A 17,506-nucleotide genomic window follows, 5' to 3' on the forward strand; every position below is an offset into this window, starting at 1 on the left:
TCCCATTAGCATAATGCATGCCGTATGCTTGCCTTCATTACCCGGTTTGTGCGTAATATCTGTTGTATTCAATACAATTGACTCTCCCTTTCAGTATTATTCAATTTTTGTTATGAGAACTTTAGCCCCAAATCTTATCTGAAAAAAGGTGCACAGCTATATGCGTAGAAATAATGTTTGGGGAGACTATTGTTCTAGGCCCTTGTGCGCTGTTCAATCTTATTCATTTTATTGATTGACATATTGTTTAAAGTAAATACTGTTATCAATAATTGCTGACATAAAGGAGAAACTCCTTGTACTGTTAATGGATTTCCATAATTCCTTGACTTCCCATGTTGTGGGTATTGTTGTTTAAATCAAAATGTAACCAATACACTTTTTTGTCAAGAAATGAAGGCATTTTCTCTAATATGTAATTATATGTGAAGTTCGGAATTTGGGCTATAACCATAGCATTTACTTGACATTTATGACGATTTTCATCTGGCCTTAAAAGCAGTTGTGCGAAATTGGGTTTCTAATCTGTAGGCTTAAAAAAGGCATTGTTAAAGCAACACAGCTTCATAAGTGTTTTATTAATACAAACAATATTATTTTAAAATATAATTCCGTATTTTAAAGGTCTGATAAACCACTGCTTATTTTCATTTGTCTCTATGTGAATAAAGAAAACCTAGAATTCTAATGTTTCAAGATCGCTGGCTTGCATTACGTTAACAGACGACTGACACAGCTGACCACAATATAATTCCCTATGTGCCCTTTAATGTGACTGTACACATGAGATACCACTATTAAATAAAGAAACAAGGTGCACGTCCAAGGTTTGGAGCCCGAAGTGGGGCAGAGGGGGCGACACCCCCGGTCATCCATTATGGGGTTGAATCCAAACAAAGGGTGAAATTAAAACATAGTTTATTTTTTAGTTTGAAATGCTCGCTTTTATCTCTAGTGTACGTATTGACCTACTTGATTTAAAGTACTTTGTCGTTTTCTATAGTCTTAGTGGAATACGATCAAGGGGATGGCACCGGGCAACACCAAACCTCTATATGCCATTGACAGCTCATAATTGACAGAAGCACCATACTTGCATTTTAATTTATCTACATGCTATCCGTACAAAATACGTCTACAATTTCTTGTTTCTAGCAAAAATATATTCTCGTTAATTTAGAAATAATCTCTTATAAATGTTTACATCTATGTAAATAGAACGTCGAAAAACAATATATTGAAGGCTAGTGATTATCAAAGTGATTTTTACATTTCTGAAAAACTAGTATGAGAGTTTAAATACATGAACAATATAAAATCTATATTTATTTTTACATCTCCAGTTACGCTAGTTAATCCACGGCAATACTATATACCGGAAAACACAGGAAAACACCGGAAAACAACCGGAAAACAACCGGAAAACACCATTTTATACTGAATACCGGAAAACACCAGAAAAACACTAAATACCGGAAAACATCCTAAATACCGGAAAACACCCTAAATAGGTAACCCGGAGCCTGGTCCTCTGTGTGCGGTTTTGGACCCAGTGAGCGCTGATGAAGGAAGGTCAAGGTCATGTTCGATTTACAAATAGCCCCCCCCCCCCCCAAAAAAAAAATAAAAAAAATTAAAAAAAATCCGATTTTTTTTTCTCCCAAATTTTTTTGACGAAAAAAATTTTCTGCCCCCCCCAAAAAATAGAATTTTTCCGAAAAATTGGTTTTACAAAAAAACATTCCGTAGGAAATAATTTTACAGAGAAAAATACTGGAAACAAAATTTGAATTTTTTTTGAAGAGAAATTTGGGAGAAGAAATTCTTTAAAAAAATCTGAAAAGAAATTTTTCTTTGACCGTAGGCGATCACTCGCTTGTATGTTAATGAACTTATTTCATCAGCGCTCACCTGGTCCAAAACCACACACGAGAACCAAACTCCGCATTACTAAATACCTACCGGAAAACTTAGAAGAGTAAACTGTGCCCGAGATTTTTTTTAGAGAGCGGAGGGATCATCGTCAGGGTGGGACGGGGGGTGGAATTGTCCAGTCACGTGACGAACATAGATCTTCCATTCCTCAACCAATATTTTTCCACAGTCATTGTCATTAATCACAAATTACGGGATGATATACGAAAATGCAGGTTTACTTTGAAATAGTGCAAATGATACTTTTCCATCTACAATCTTCAGATCAAAGGATGCAAGTTCTTACACAGTGTAGCATAATTTGTGCAACAGAAGACATCTCGAATATCGATTGTCGGAAAAAACATTTTCTCGGGGACATTTTTTCCCGATTACGCATTCGGTGTAAGTCTTCAGCCACCAGGAAGTGGTTAATATAGTAATGTTTATTACGATAGTAGTACATAAAACAAATTGGTTGCCTGAGGTTCTCGGGGGGAAAGTAGCCTCATCGGCTAGAGTCCTCTATTTCACAAACAAAAACAACAATTGCTTCCCTGAAAATTTATGGATCAACCCTTTTCACAGACGTCCAGCTTACCACTTCCCGTCAATGCAGTAAGATAGAATATGTAGTTTCCTCATGGACAATTGGGCGAAAGTTGGGGTTTTCTCAAGGAAAACTGGTCAACGAGTTGGGGAATAAAGCTCGAAAAGTAATCCAGAAAAAAAAATCCTGTGTGCAGCCCTCGGATTATGATGGAATATGTTGAATATTATTATGGTTCAAGTGATTATATTTGACCCTGGAATGAAAGTAAGCTCAGAAACAAGTAGATTTTTAGCCCTTCCAACGAGATGGATAGCTCTTGGAAAGGATAGACACTTTTCAGATTACAGCCTGTCCGAGAATTGCGTGGCATCCATTTCGTTTGGTGATTAGGACACATAGTGGTTAAACCTGGAACTTCAACTCGAACTATTCAGAGATTTATTAACTCGCTTTTGATGATACTTGCTGTTTTATGATGCGATTTTTTGTTACCTAGGGAGGAGTTGGCCTAATCGTGCCTTCCACTAATTCGTACCACCCTGATGCCAGCGTTACTGGTAAGAATCAGGAGACCGGCGCAACAGGCATATAACGGGGCCCTCAGAGGGCTGTGTTTAATCTACTGAAATACCGAAACACTGAAATCTACTAAAATTTACTGAAAACTAAAATTAAAATACAAAATAAAATATGGTCAATGATGGAGGTAGACTGATTGCGTCTTTTAAAACATTCAAAACATAATAGGCATCAACAAAATTTTGGAGAAAAAAAAATCGGAATTTTTTTTTTTTTTTTTTGGGGGGGGGGGGGCTATTTGTAAAACGAACATCGTAATGACCTTGACCTTCCTTCATCGGCGCTCACTTGGTCCAAAACCGCACACAGAGGACCAGGCTCCGGGTTACCTATTTAGGGTGTTTTCCGGTATTTAGGATGTTTTCCGGTATTTAGTGTTTTTCCGGTGTTTTCCGGTTTTCCGGGTGTTTTCCGGTTGTTTTCCGGTGTTTTCCTGTGTTTTCCGGTATATAGTATGGCCCGTTAATCCATGTAAACAAAATCCTTGTAAATTAAAAATGTATTTTTATATTGAGTGATAGTAGTTAGCTCTTATCCAAGTTATTTTTGCAACTATTATGACAGTTTATACACATGCATAATATTAAAAACTATATTTCTGTTTACAGCTCCTTTTAATCCATGTGACTCGGGTCCTTGTCAGAATTCTGGAACATGTAGCCAAACAGATACTGAGTTTGAGTGCGCCTGCTCAGACGGGTTCACGGGGACAACATGTGAAAGTGAGTATGAATAAAATATTATTTAATGTCTTGAAACTGCCAAACGCATATTTGCAGTTATACTGCTAAACTGAATCGATCTCGTGTCTACACTCTCACAATATCATAGGGCAACGTCAATGGGCCCGAAACTGCTGTAGCTGTTTTTGCATTTCGTAAAGGCCCAATATTTCATAATAACAGTTATTACAAAATATCAGACAATAGTCATTCATAGTAGTATTATAGAAAAAGTATATTAGATCGACACTTATTAAGATCGATCAATCTAAAGTTTACATTACTTTCTGTTCATTTCATTCCGACATTTTCCCTTTCTTGTAAATAGTCTGTCTTAACGACAATTCATTTTTATTGACAGACATCGAGGCATCTAACGCTTTTTGTTTTGTTTAACCGTCTAAATGTCACTCAGGGATTGCACCGTACGTATTACCGTACCAATCCGTATTTGAAAATTATAATGGACTATTTAAGTGAAGCATGAAAATAATGTAAATCAAGATTACGATAAAAATTTACCCAATAATAGCTTATAGATAAAATAGATAATAAAATAACAATAACGGATAACAGAAAAGAAATGTCAGTGGAATCTGATGAAAATTTCGTTAGAAATATTTTGGTTATTCGGGAAACTTTTTTTTTTTGTTATTTTGTAAACACACGTACAAAGACAACGTGTGGGTATGAATAGGCGAAGTCTGTGAGTTAACATACATGTATGGAGTAAATGGCAAGTAGGGATATAAAATTATAGTTTATTAATATTCTGGACATCATTGCTAAGCATTACGCAACAAGATCGCCAAATTCTGGTAAATATTAATATTATTGTGGAAATTTTCTGCTCTCTGCTGTTGGTAAACGTATTTAAACGTGCACAATTAGGTCGTGTTGGACCGGTTCCTATCAAGTAAACCGCACCATTTCTGAAAATCCAGAAAACAATAGAGCCGGGATTATTCAGTCAATAGAGACCTGAACTAATCAGCTAGCTCGGAGGTTGCCTTAAAGCGGTAAAATCTGGTAAATCAAAGATGGCTGACATTTGCCTAACTAATGTACAAGAAAAATCTAAACCTTTTATACCTTTTTATAGGAACCTTTTATACTTTTTGTAGAAACCTATTCCCCCTTAGATTGTTACTTCAAATCACCCGGAAAAAAGTGTTTGTAAACTTAAGATTCATAATTGCTCAAATTTAACTTGTTGTACAATATGATACATAAAAAAAAATCCATTAACATAAAAGAACAATACTATCTCATATTTAAAACTAAGTCATAAATGGAATGCCATTTGGCATGTAAACTTCCAAAACAAAAATTATTTCACCGTGGGCTTCCCATACAGTTGAATAAAATGAAACAGTCACATCCATTATTTCCATGACATTAAGTAAGCACCCCCAAGAGACAAAGTCGCCCAAGGCCTGTGACATTAACAAGAAACTGTCCAATTTTGACAAATTACTACATCGGATTACAACATTTTGAAATATATTGATGTAAAATGTGTATTTGTAATGACATTTATGTAATATGAAATAGAAATGTGAAATATAAATATGTGATGTTGTGTCTTAAAGTGTGAGGTGGCACCAATCATGTTATTATTTTATTTTTAAATTATGGCCCGTTTATAAAGCTAAGATTTGAAAACCCTTACCACTTAACTTTGTGTTACCCAAAGATCTCGGTTCCTTTCGATATTCGCGCATATCGGACAGTAACTTCCTGAATTATGGCCCCTGATTGTACGAAAAATCGCGTTTTTAGCTTGTGGACTCTATAGAGGTCATAATTTTTATCCGATTTAAAAAACCGTATTATTATATCACCGTTACCCTAAGGACGACTAAGTTCGTATTTCGTGAAAATCGACCCAAAATTGACAGACGAAATGGCCGCCGTTCGTTCTCAAATAACGTAAAAATATGGTATATCAAGGTTGTGGACCCTATAGAGGTCACAATTTTTATCCAATTTTGTTGAAACTTGAAATATAAGTTTATAACACAAAGATCTCAGTTCCTTTCGATATTCGCGCATATCGAATTGTAATTTCCTGATTTATGGCCCTTGATTGTAGGAAAAATCACTTTCTTGTTAGCTTATTCTCTATCCATCTCTCGAAAATGTGGGCGTATCCTGCCTGGCAGCGCTGGTCAGGTACCGTAACTGTATCGGAATCCGAATCCCTGATAGAATGATAGAAATTTCATTTGTAAGAGATTCCTACAATCCGACTCGTTGTTCAATTTAGGGCATTTTGGCGGCGGTAACGAAAAATGACAGACCGTTTTCTCACTCGAGAATCGTCGCTATTTCACTCGTTCTGACGTTTTCGACCAATGGTGATAATATACCTGAAAATAATAATATCCGATTGAGCATGCTTGTATATTTAGCAATAATCCATACGAAGAGAATGTATGTCAAAATTAGTTTGTAATGTGAGCGGTTGCCGAGAAATAGGCAATTTTTGCATGTGTCATGTTTTAAATTATTTTGCCTGTAAAAGAGTCAAGTATCATTCGATTTTCAATTTGTTTTTACCATTTGATGCCTTATGCCAATTTAGACTAGGTCAAGCCAATACAACATCTTTCTATCACCGGAAATGACGTCATTTGGTCAAAAACTGTATTTTTAGCCTTCAAATCAGATATTTTATTCAAATGAGTCTGATCTGTAATGTTTTTAAAATTGTGATATTTGATTCCAAAAAAAACAAATAGAATGAACCCATACGATCATACAGATACCATATAAACGTTTCTAACTTGTACGGTTGCAGAGAAATAGACGATTTTCTTCAAGTTACTTTTCAAGGTTTTTGGTCTATAAAAGTGTAAATTATTATTCGATTTTCATACAATTTTCACCATGTGACGCCTTATGCCATGATTTCATAGAACTAATTTAACATTTTCATTATCACCGGAAGTAATGTCATTTGGACAAAAACTGTATTTTTAGCTTTCAAATTTTGAAGTGAGTTATATTTATTATTGGTTTAGCATTATGATATTTGATTCCAATGGACATATAAATTGGATCAATATGATCATATAGATGTCCAAAAATAGCTTCTAGCATCTTCCCTTGTTCAGAAATAACCAATTTTGTCAGGATGACTTTTACAGATTTTTTTCCCATTTTAATTTCCTATTATAAAGTTAGCTAACTTATCGATAATTAGTAACAAATTTTGTCAGGATCACTTTTTTGACATATGTAACACATCGTAACATATGTATAGATGCAATTGATATTGCTAGATTTGCTTGATTCTGCATCTATTTGTGCAATGCTTATGTGGAAATCTGTTTAACGGTTTCATTGATACGGGAAGTGACATAAGTTCAAGGATAACGTGGCACCGGGAGTGACATAAGTTCAAGGGTAACGTGGCACCGGTGAAACCCGTCATTACTGCTTCGCAGTTCTAGTTCTTATTAGGGTTTCACACTGCGTAGCCAGTGTGAAACACTATTTTTTTCGTTCGGATTATTATTAGGGTTTCACACTGCGTAGCTTGTGTGAAACACTATTGTTTTTGTTAAGATTATTATTATTCTTATTATTATTTTTTTTTTCCACTTGAGTATATCTCAGAAACTATTTGTCGGATCAACGCGATGTCTTCGGTTTTACTGGGAAAGTGGGTGTGACTTAGACAATTAAGCTATTTCGAACTTTCTGTGACAATGCGAAATGTCCGAAATCACCGAAGTTTTCGTTTTTTGAAATATTGCCGTAATATTAACAATAATTGTCGGATTTTAACATTTGATACATTTTGACATAGCCTGAGACACGGCAAATAGCTACGATTGTTTAGATTTTTGGTTTTCGATTAATCTTCGAAGATATTAGGCGCCAAATTTTGAAAATTTTAATTTTGACAAAAGACTTGTTTATTTATTAATATTTTTTATAGCGCTTTACCTATAATTAAAGGGTCATGTAATTTGAGCAAAAATATGAAAAATTTTTGTATCGATAATTCACCTTGGCCGCTATTGGCTAATTCAGTTTATGGGTTCTAGGTTAATTATTTATTGCTCGATTTGTATAAAACAAAGTTCATATGCTCAATGGTGCAAAGTCTCAACTTTTTTTTATTACCGATAAAGTTTTCTGTCAGCAGCGGAAATGACGTAATTTTGACCAAAACTACAATTTTGGCGGTTAGGAACGTCTTTTCGAAAGTAAATATTATTTTTTTAAAAATAAGTAAAAAGTAAGAAGTTGCGCCATGTAAAGGCGTAAAAAATGTCGGAAGCCGTTTTTTTAATTTCGATTTCATTTTTGCGCCATTTCGATTTAAATGTGAAAAACGGTGTAAAATTGAGCTATTTACAACCCATTCAGGCCTTTCATATTTTAAAATATTTCTTTGTGACTTTCATAAACTTGTAGCATTAAGAACCCTTGACAGTTGGAATTTGAAATAAGTGTAGCGAGTAGTGCCACAGTCCGTCCAAACTTTCTCGATTTCATATAATTTCGTATGGTTTGCAATTGTTGTTCCCTGACTTATGTTGACAAGAAACATCTGATGTAACCCTTATAGAAATAAATTTATAATTTTCCAGTAAATCTAGAAGCTGTGAAATGCAAGGGGGTGGGGGAAGGATATTGTTCAATGCATAAAAGAACACTGAGCGCCCCAGTAGAACACAGCTCGTATTGCCTATATACTTGTTCGCGCCGATCGTTATCTCGACGCAAAGCAGTTGTATGCAAGTTGACATAAAGGTCATGACATACTTGTTAATGATTGTGTGAACCGTAGGGGCCCTTACTTGGCGCCCCCTTAAATCCGCGCCTGATGTCTACATACAAGTTGGTATTCTATAACATCGTGTATATTTACATCCCACGAAGTCAAAGATGTAAATAAAATGAATCTACTGGTAAATAGCGCTGCTAAAGAAATAGGCACGCAGCCAGAATTTCTAGCGTAAATATTTTGCTACATGTTCCACCTAACTACAATTTCGGATCAGTATAGAATAGATGAGAAAATTTTAAACTATTTCCGATTAATTTCAATCATAAACGGGACACAAACGGGTGCAATTAATTTATTATTTCGCAGTGTTATGAGGGGTGCGTTCGATTAGTAGCGCCGCACTACTGAGCCTTCACGGGTGTATTCTGGTTACCGATGACGTCATTTAAACGGCTTACTCGGGCGAGGCCGAAATAACCGCGATGTTATGCGGCCTAGTGAATTGGCGGGTGATTTGAACCTCAAAGATGAATCGCGCCGGAATATTCCCACGGAATTGTTTCGGCCAACACCAGAAGCGAACCGAGATATCATGGTTAGTGAGCCAGAATGTTATTCACTTAGGCGCTGCAGCTCCCTTAAATAATTATACATGTACAACTTATATTCCTGTTTCCATGCAAGTGCAAAGGAGCCGCGGTGACCCAGTGAGTAAGGCACTGACTATATGACCGTGTCAGTGGTGCAAGACGGGGGGCTTTGCAAGGGTAGCGACCGAATGGGGCGTAAAACCAAGGTACCGTCCACACGTTAGAGTGCACTTAACAGAAATCTTGACGGTTAGAATTCGAAATATGTCCAAATTTCTCCCATTAGCATAATGCATGCCGTATGCTTGCCTTCATTACCCGGTTTGTGCGTAACAATACGACATTACACTCCAATTGATATCTGTTGTATTCAATACAATTGACACTTCCTTTCAGTATTATTCAATTTTTGTTATGAGAACTTTAGCCCCAAATCCTATCTGAAAAAAGGAGACTATTGTTCTAGGCCCTTGTGCGCTGTTCAATCTTATTCATTTTATTGATTGACATATTGTTTAAAGTAGATTCTGTTATCAATAATTGCTGAGATAAAGGAGAAACTCCTTGTACTGTTAATGGATTTCCAAAATTCATTGCCTTCCCATGTTGTGGGTATTGTTGTTTAAATCCAAATGTAACCAATACACTTTTTTTGTCAAGAAATGAAGGCATTTTCTCTAATATGTAATTATATATGAAGTTCGGAATTTGGGCTATAACCATAGCATTTACTTGACATTTATGACGATTTCCATCTGGCCTTAAAAACAGTTGTGCGAAATTGGGTTTCTAATCTGTAGGCTTAAAAAAGACTTTGTTAAAGCAACACAGCTTCATAAGTGTTTTATTAATATAAACAATATTATTTTAAAATATTATTCCGTAATTTAAAGGCCTGATAAACCACTGCTTATTTTCATTTGTCTCTATGTGAATAAAGAAAAATTAGAATTCTAATGTTTCAAGATCGCTGGCTTGCATTACGTTAACAGACGACTGACATAGCTGACCACAATATAATTCCCTATGTGTCCTTTAATGTGACTGTACACATGAGATACCACTATTAAATAAAGAAACAAGGTGCACGTCCAAGGTTTGCAGCCCGCAGTGGGGCAGAGGGAGCGACACCCCCGGGCATCCATTATGGGGTTGAATCCAAACAAAGGGTGAAATTAAAACATAGTTTATTTTTTAGTTTGAAATGCTCGATTTTATCTCTGGTGTACGTACTGACCTACTTGATTTAAATGAAATGAAATGGGGTTTAACGTCCTACTGTTTTGCTCCGGACTGGGCTAATGAAGACGGGCATACGCCACACAGTGTGCTATGAGGGTAATTTTGCCCGGACAGCGGCACTACGGCCTACTCTTATATCGAATTCCAACTGTCAAGGGATCTTTTACGTGCACGCCAATGTGTACACGGGACCTCGGTTTTTCGTCTCATCCGAATGACTAGACAGCTATCCTTGTCAGGCCCTCCGTCCTGCATCACTGACAAGGGGGAACCACGCCGGAAAATCTGTACTTTATTTAAAGTACTTTGTCGTTTTCTATAGTCTTAGTTGAAAACGACCAAGGGGATGGCCCCGGGCAACACCAAACCTCTATATGTCATTGACAGCTCATAATTGACAGAAGCTAGGGTTAGGGTTTGCATTTTAATTTATCTACATGCTATCCGTACAAAATACGTCTACAATTTCTTGTTTCTAGCAAAAATATATTCTCGTTAATTTAGAAATAATCTCTTATAAATGTTTACATCTATGTAAATAGAACGTCGAAAAACAATATATTGAAGGCTAGTGATTATCCAAGTTATTTTTACATTTCTGAAAAACTATTATGAGAGTTTAAATACACGAACAATATAAAATCTATATTTATTTTTACAGCTCCAGTTACGTAAGTTAAACCATGTAAATGAAAATCCTTGTAAATTAAAAATGTATATTATTTATATTGAATGATAGTAGTTATCTCTTATCCAAGTTATTTTTACAACTATTATGACAGTTTATACACATGCATAATATTAAAAACTATATTTCTGTTTACAGCTCCTGTTAGTGTTAATCCATGTGACTCGGGTCCTTGTCGGAATTCGGGAACATGTAGGCAAACAGATAATGGGTTTACCTGCGACTGCTCAGAAGGGTTCACGGGGACAACATGTGAAAGTGAGTATGAATAAAATATTATTTAATGTTTTGAAACTGCCAAACGCATATTTGCAGTTATACTGCTAAACTGAATCGATCTCGTGTCTACACTCTCACAATATCATAGGGCAACGTCAACGTTAGAGTTAAAAAAAATAAATGGGCCCGAAACTGCTGTATCTGTTTTTGCATTTCGTAAAGGCCCAATATTTCATAATAACAGTTATAATAAAATATCAGACAATAGACATTCATAGTAGTATTATAGAAAAAGTATATTAGATCGACACTTATTAAGATCGATCAATCTAAAGTTTACATTACTTTCTTTTCATTTCATTCCGACATTATCCCTTTCTTGTAAATAGTCTGTCTTAAAGACAATTCATTTTTATTAACAGACATTCGGCGAGGCATCTAACGCTTTTTGTTTTGTTTAACCGTCTAAATGTCACTCAGGGATTGCAACGTACGTATTACCGTACCAATCCGTATTTGAAAATAATAATGTAAATCATGTAAATTTACCCAATAATAGTGTATAGATAAAATAGATAATAAAATAATAATAACGGATAACAGAAAATAAGTGTCAGTGGAATCTGATGAAGATTTCGTTAGAAATATTTTGGTTATTCGGGAAACTTTTTTTTTGTTATTTTGTAAACACACGTACAAAGACAACGTGTGGGTATGAATAGGCGAAGTCTGTGAGTTAAAATTGTAGTTAATTAATATTCTGGACATCATTGCTAAGCATTACGAAACAAGATCGCCAAATTCTGGTACATATTAATATTATTGTGGAAATTTTCTGCTCTCTGCTGTTGGTAAACGTATTTAAAAGTGCACAATTAGGTCGTGTTGGACCGGTTCCTATCAAGTAAACAGCACGATTTATGAAAATCCAGAAAACAATAGAGCCGGGATTATTCAGTCAATAGAGACCTGAACTAATGAGCTAGCTCGGAGGTTGCCTCAAAGCGGTAAAATCTGGTAAATCAAAGATGGCTGACATTTGCCTAACTAATGTACAAGAAAAATCTAAACCTTTTATACCTTTTTATAGGAACCGTTTATACTTTTTGTAGAAACCTATTCCCCCTTAGATTGGTACTTCAAATCACCCGAAAAAAAGTATTTGTAAATTTAAGATTCATAATTGCTCAAATTTAACTTGTTGTACAATATGATACATAAAAAAACCCATTAACATAAAAGAACAATACTATCTCATATTTAAAACTAAGCCATAAATGGAATGTCATTTGGCATGTAAACTTCCAAAACAAAAATTATTACACCGTGGGCTTCCCATACAGTTGAATAAAATGAAACTGCTACATCCATTATTTCCATGACATCAAGTAAGCATCCTCGAGAGACAAGTCACCCCAGGCCTGTCCCAAAAAATTAAAAGCTCAGTTATTATAAGTCGCTATCTAAACAGTTGTTGCATCTATGACGCTCGAGTCCATAATGTCTCCATTCTTATACTATCTTATAACTATTAGTCCGGTGGCTGAAGGAGGGGAATCGCCACCTGAGCTGTGAATTTATGAGACGAAGTTGTACTTAGATTCCAAATCTGCTTGGTGATCAAGCGTTTGAGGGGGGGGGGGGGGCGTTTTCGAGATATGTGGGTCCAATGTCTACAATTGGGGGAAAATGTGATCATGTTGACACAAATGATCATGTTTAATATTAATAAAACATATATTACTAGGTGTTTATGATGCCCCTGTTCAACTGTTTTCATTTGTGGCGAGGTGGGGTAGGTGGTTGCAGGTGTGCGTGTGTGTAAGGGGGAGGGCGGGAAATGTGTTCACGTTGATTTAAATGATGATTTTCTTAGAGCTTGATAAAAACATTACTTTTTAATTTCGCTGCACATCTCTAAATATGTGTATCAGATTCCCATTGTATTGGGGGTAAAATGTATTTTTGGGGACAGAAACCACTTAATTCAAAATTGACCTGAAAAGTGGCTTTTCGTTAGCTTTTTTTCGTTAAGTACCAGTTTCGTCATTCAAAATATTAAATTATAATGCAATCTGATTAAAACACAGATGTAGTTCAAAATTTCGTCTTCATAATACTAGGATCTGGAAGAGTTGTTATATAAGCCGCGTTCTGGTTAATGTGGAGGATTAGCCAATGAAACGGTCTGTTACGGCTAATTCTTGCCAACGCTGGTTGATTAATCAATGTCTGACGTCATAGGGTAAAAAACCGATTGTATGACCTCTGACGCCACCCCCACTACAACCGGTCAGATATTCATGTAATGTATTCCATCGAAAGTATAAAAAACGAAACGAAATATAGATCTGTATTTTAATCAGATTGATTATAACAGTACTTTTCAAAAGATCTGGAAAAAACAGTAAACAAGAGACATGTTTAGATGTTAGTTTATTCTAATATTCTTCATCAGAAGATTCAAAATCAAAAGTCATATTATAAGGGGGATAAATATCTTCTTTATGGGTGATCAATAGCTCGCATATATCCTTTGAATATGCTTCAGATACCCATTCGCATAGTAAATCTTCATTCCAGCCTTGTATTGTATCTCAAGGTGATCTTGTTCGATCATTTAATGTGCAGCAAAAGACTACCCAGGCAAGATGGTAATAAAGAAAGAAACAATTAAAATTCCTCCAGTTTTAGAAAATATATTTTTATAGGTCTGTTTTTTTACTTTTTATCTGTCAACACTCTACCTACAGGCCGCATATCTAGATGGACTTTGTTCAAATTTGGCCCAATCATTACTTTCAAAGAACGGATGACACCCTCTGACGTAAATGCATGACCGAACCACTACTGTCATATTGAAAAGTGTTGTTTTTTTTTTTAAAAAAAAGTCTTTTTTCTTCGATCGACTGACTGCTTCCCTTGTTTTCAAGTTAAATGATGATCCATTGGAAGAAACATTTTGAGTAAATGTACGTTATCATTGACACGGATTCAAAATGTAATATTTCTCATTACTACCCTATGTGGTTTAATCAATTTTAGATGTATTATTTTTCAGTGGTATCAAACATCATTGATACCATTTTATTGATTCTGAAATTATTTGTAAAACAAAAAAGAGACGTGGGTGAGGGGAACGTATAGGACTTTTAGAGTGTGTTCATAGTTGAAGGCAATACTGGACCTATTTTTAATTGGTGATGTTAAACGGATGAATATGAGATAAGGTCAATAACAGCTGCAAATCGTTTTCTGCACCTCATAAAAAACCTCTCCTGCAACTATTGGGGTGGCATGCTACATCAATGCGGTGATTTTAAAGAATGTGGCCCCATTTGAGGCTTTCAACAATCCGCTTCCCGCCATGTAATAAAACAAATGTGATATCTTCTGAAATCCCTATCACTATCGCTCTAGTCATCTATAAGTCGTGGGCTGAGGATTAACTGGTTCTATGTCCACGTTTCACTAAAAATGAGATATTTCATAAAAACTATCTTTGAATCAACAGGTGCTATGTACTTTGAGCAAGATTTAATTTAGAGGCGCCCTCTAGGTTAAATTGCCAAAAAAAACCACATAGGCTTTTGTTTAAATTTCAATCCATTCCCCCTCACAGAGTTCTATGTCCACTTTCACCAATATAATTCCTGGGTCTGGTGTCATGTGGTCTTTTAACAAAAAAGAGACACCAGCATGGCTGTATTTCTAGAGCAGAAAACTCGCCGTACGGCCCTCAGAATATTGTCCCAGAATGAAATTCTTAATCTGTTAAAAATGTATTGATTGTTAGGCAATTTAAGACAGCTTAGGCCTAATGTTTTGTTGAAACCCTATTTTTATTTTGAATGATCGTACACAGTAGTTCCGTACATAATGATGGAGATGGAACTAGTTGACATCAAGGCCCAAGGGATCTTTTACGTACATGCCAGACACGGGACCTCGGGTTTTCGTACCATTCGAACGACTAGAGAGCCGCTTCCTCCAGGCTAGCGAGCCAGCGCTTTACCCACTTGGCAACCGTGGCTCCCTACCATCATAGGCTTACAGTGTCAGTGTAATATATTTATGATCTTTATCAAATGTAGGGGAGAGCGGGGCACATTGAACCATTTTTTTCCACATACATGGTTGTCCTCCTTAGAAATAAAATGTTTTTATTAGAAGATCTCTTTACTTTATTGTATTGTTTGAAGACATATCATAGTTGCTATTGTATATCACATTTTAATCCACTTGACTGTAATTGTTCAATGTACCCCGCTGTACAAAATAGTCGGGGCAGGTTCAACCACATAATGGGGCACGTTGAACAGTGGTAAAAATTCCATGTTAAACATAGATGTGAATTTGGATCACAAACCTAGTCACTTGTTTCGTAGTGATCTAATGAATCTGCAAACAATCAGTGTTTAGTTAAGAACAAATCTCCACAGGAGTCCGGATTCCCTAGGCGCCTACAAATCGCCATAAATTGCACTTAAGTTGGCAGTTTGGGGTGATAATGGGATCCCAGTCAACTTTTGCAGTGAAACAAACCAAAATTTGTCCAATATTCTGTCTAAATTTGGACAGCCTGATTTGCTGACAAGCGACTCTTAGTCAGGGAGGCCCATTGCGCCCCTGTATGTCACAGCCATGTTTCGAACACTGCTCCCATGAAGTTTTAATTCCGTTTATATGACAGGCCTACAGAGTTGGGTCAATTGATCTTCTAATATTGTTTTTATTTTCAAAGTTTATATATAAACTATAATGCAATGGGGTACATTGAATCAGTGGTTTAACGTACCTCATTGACAGTGGTTCAATTCAATCTGTCACATCACAGTTTTATGATCAAATTTTGAAAAAATCCAAAATGGATCAAGCCCTTGTTTATCTGGATTGCAAATATGAACTGATTGTAAGTACAATAATTTCCTAGGCTGAGCAAATTATCAAATGATATATAGTCTATAATACACTGGGCTACATTGAACCATGGTTCAAAGTACCCCATTGACAGTGGTTCAATCTGCCCAATCACAGTTTCATGATCAAAATTTAAAAAAAATTAAATATGCCCTCTATGGATCAAGCCCTTTTATCTGGATTGTAGATTAGACATGTATGAACTGATTTTAAGTACAAGAATTTCCTAGACTAAACAGTTAACATGTATGGAAAATGATAAGTGGAAGTAGTGCATTTTCACTTTTAAGAGCTCTTTTGAAAAAATCATTGCCTAAAAAATAATTGACAGCATGTTGTTACTGTCTATTGACGGGGAAATAGGTTTAATAAGTTATTTCACGTCTGTGTAGTCTTGGGTTGCCTATTATTATATACTATTCAAAAAAAGTAGGGGATATTTGATTTTTAAGTGTTATTAAAGTCACCTAATGAAACTGACGAAGAAACAAATGACAAAATGAAATGAAGTTCACATTCATCGATTTATTCCAAATGATCGTTAGACTAAGTAAGGCACAGACTGACCATTATAAGGGTAAAATGATACCCGGGGTCAAACAGCAAAGTTACCACAGCATCACAACCAAGTCAGTAACGGGTAAATCCTCCTCTGTTTGCCAAACAAGCATTGATCCGACGTGGCATACTCCTAATGAGACGTCTAAGGTCATTTTGGTCCAGATTGTCCCATTCCTGTTGCAACGCAGCAGCAAGTTCTTGGACATTGGCAGGACGTTGTTGACGTTGACGTAACCTCTGTCCAAGCATGTCCCAGACATGCTCGATGGGGGAGAGGTCGGGACTCAGTGCTGGCCAAGGTAATGTGGTGATGTTCTGTTGTTGGAGGTAACCTGTAACGATCCTGGCCCTGTGACATCTTGCGTTGTCATCCTGGAAGATGAAACGGCGGCCATGACGTCGTGCGAACGGCACAACATGGACTGCCAAGATGTTGTCCCGGTAGTACTGGCCTGTAACACGCCCTGCAACAACATGTAAAGCCGTTCTTCCAGCAACAGTGATGCCTCCCCACACCATAACAGAACCACCCCCAAATCGATCATGTCTGATGACGTTAACGTCTTGGAAGCGCTCGTTTCGACGACGCCACACCCTCCTACGCCTGTCCAAAAAATCAACAGTGAACCTTGACTCATCTGAAAACATCACATTGCTCCAGCGTCGATTATCCCAGTGTTGACGATCCCTACACCAACGACGTCTTGCCTGAATGTGATGATCTCTCAAACAAGGGATCACGCGAGGACGTCGGGCGCGAAGGTGACCCCT

The 17,506-nt window shown here is 36.3% G+C and overlaps 1 long non-coding RNA gene across 1 annotated transcript in view; it reads left to right on the top strand.

Annotated features, from left to right (window-relative positions):
• The window catches only part of LOC126828533 (uncharacterized), a 127,721-nt gene that overhangs the window by 36,149 nt on the left and 74,066 nt on the right, over positions 1–17,506 (top strand). The window contains exons 2-3 of the long non-coding RNA XR_008787460.1: positions 3,655–3,768; positions 11,174–11,293. This is a non-coding gene — a long non-coding RNA (uncharacterized LOC126828533). The remainder of the gene's footprint in view (positions 1–3,654; positions 3,769–11,173; positions 11,294–17,506) is intronic.

This window comes from Patella vulgata, chromosome 1 (assembly GCF_932274485.2).
Source record: "Patella vulgata chromosome 1, xgPatVulg1.2, whole genome shotgun sequence".
Taxonomy (NCBI): Eukaryota; Metazoa; Mollusca; class Gastropoda; family Patellidae; genus Patella; species Patella vulgata.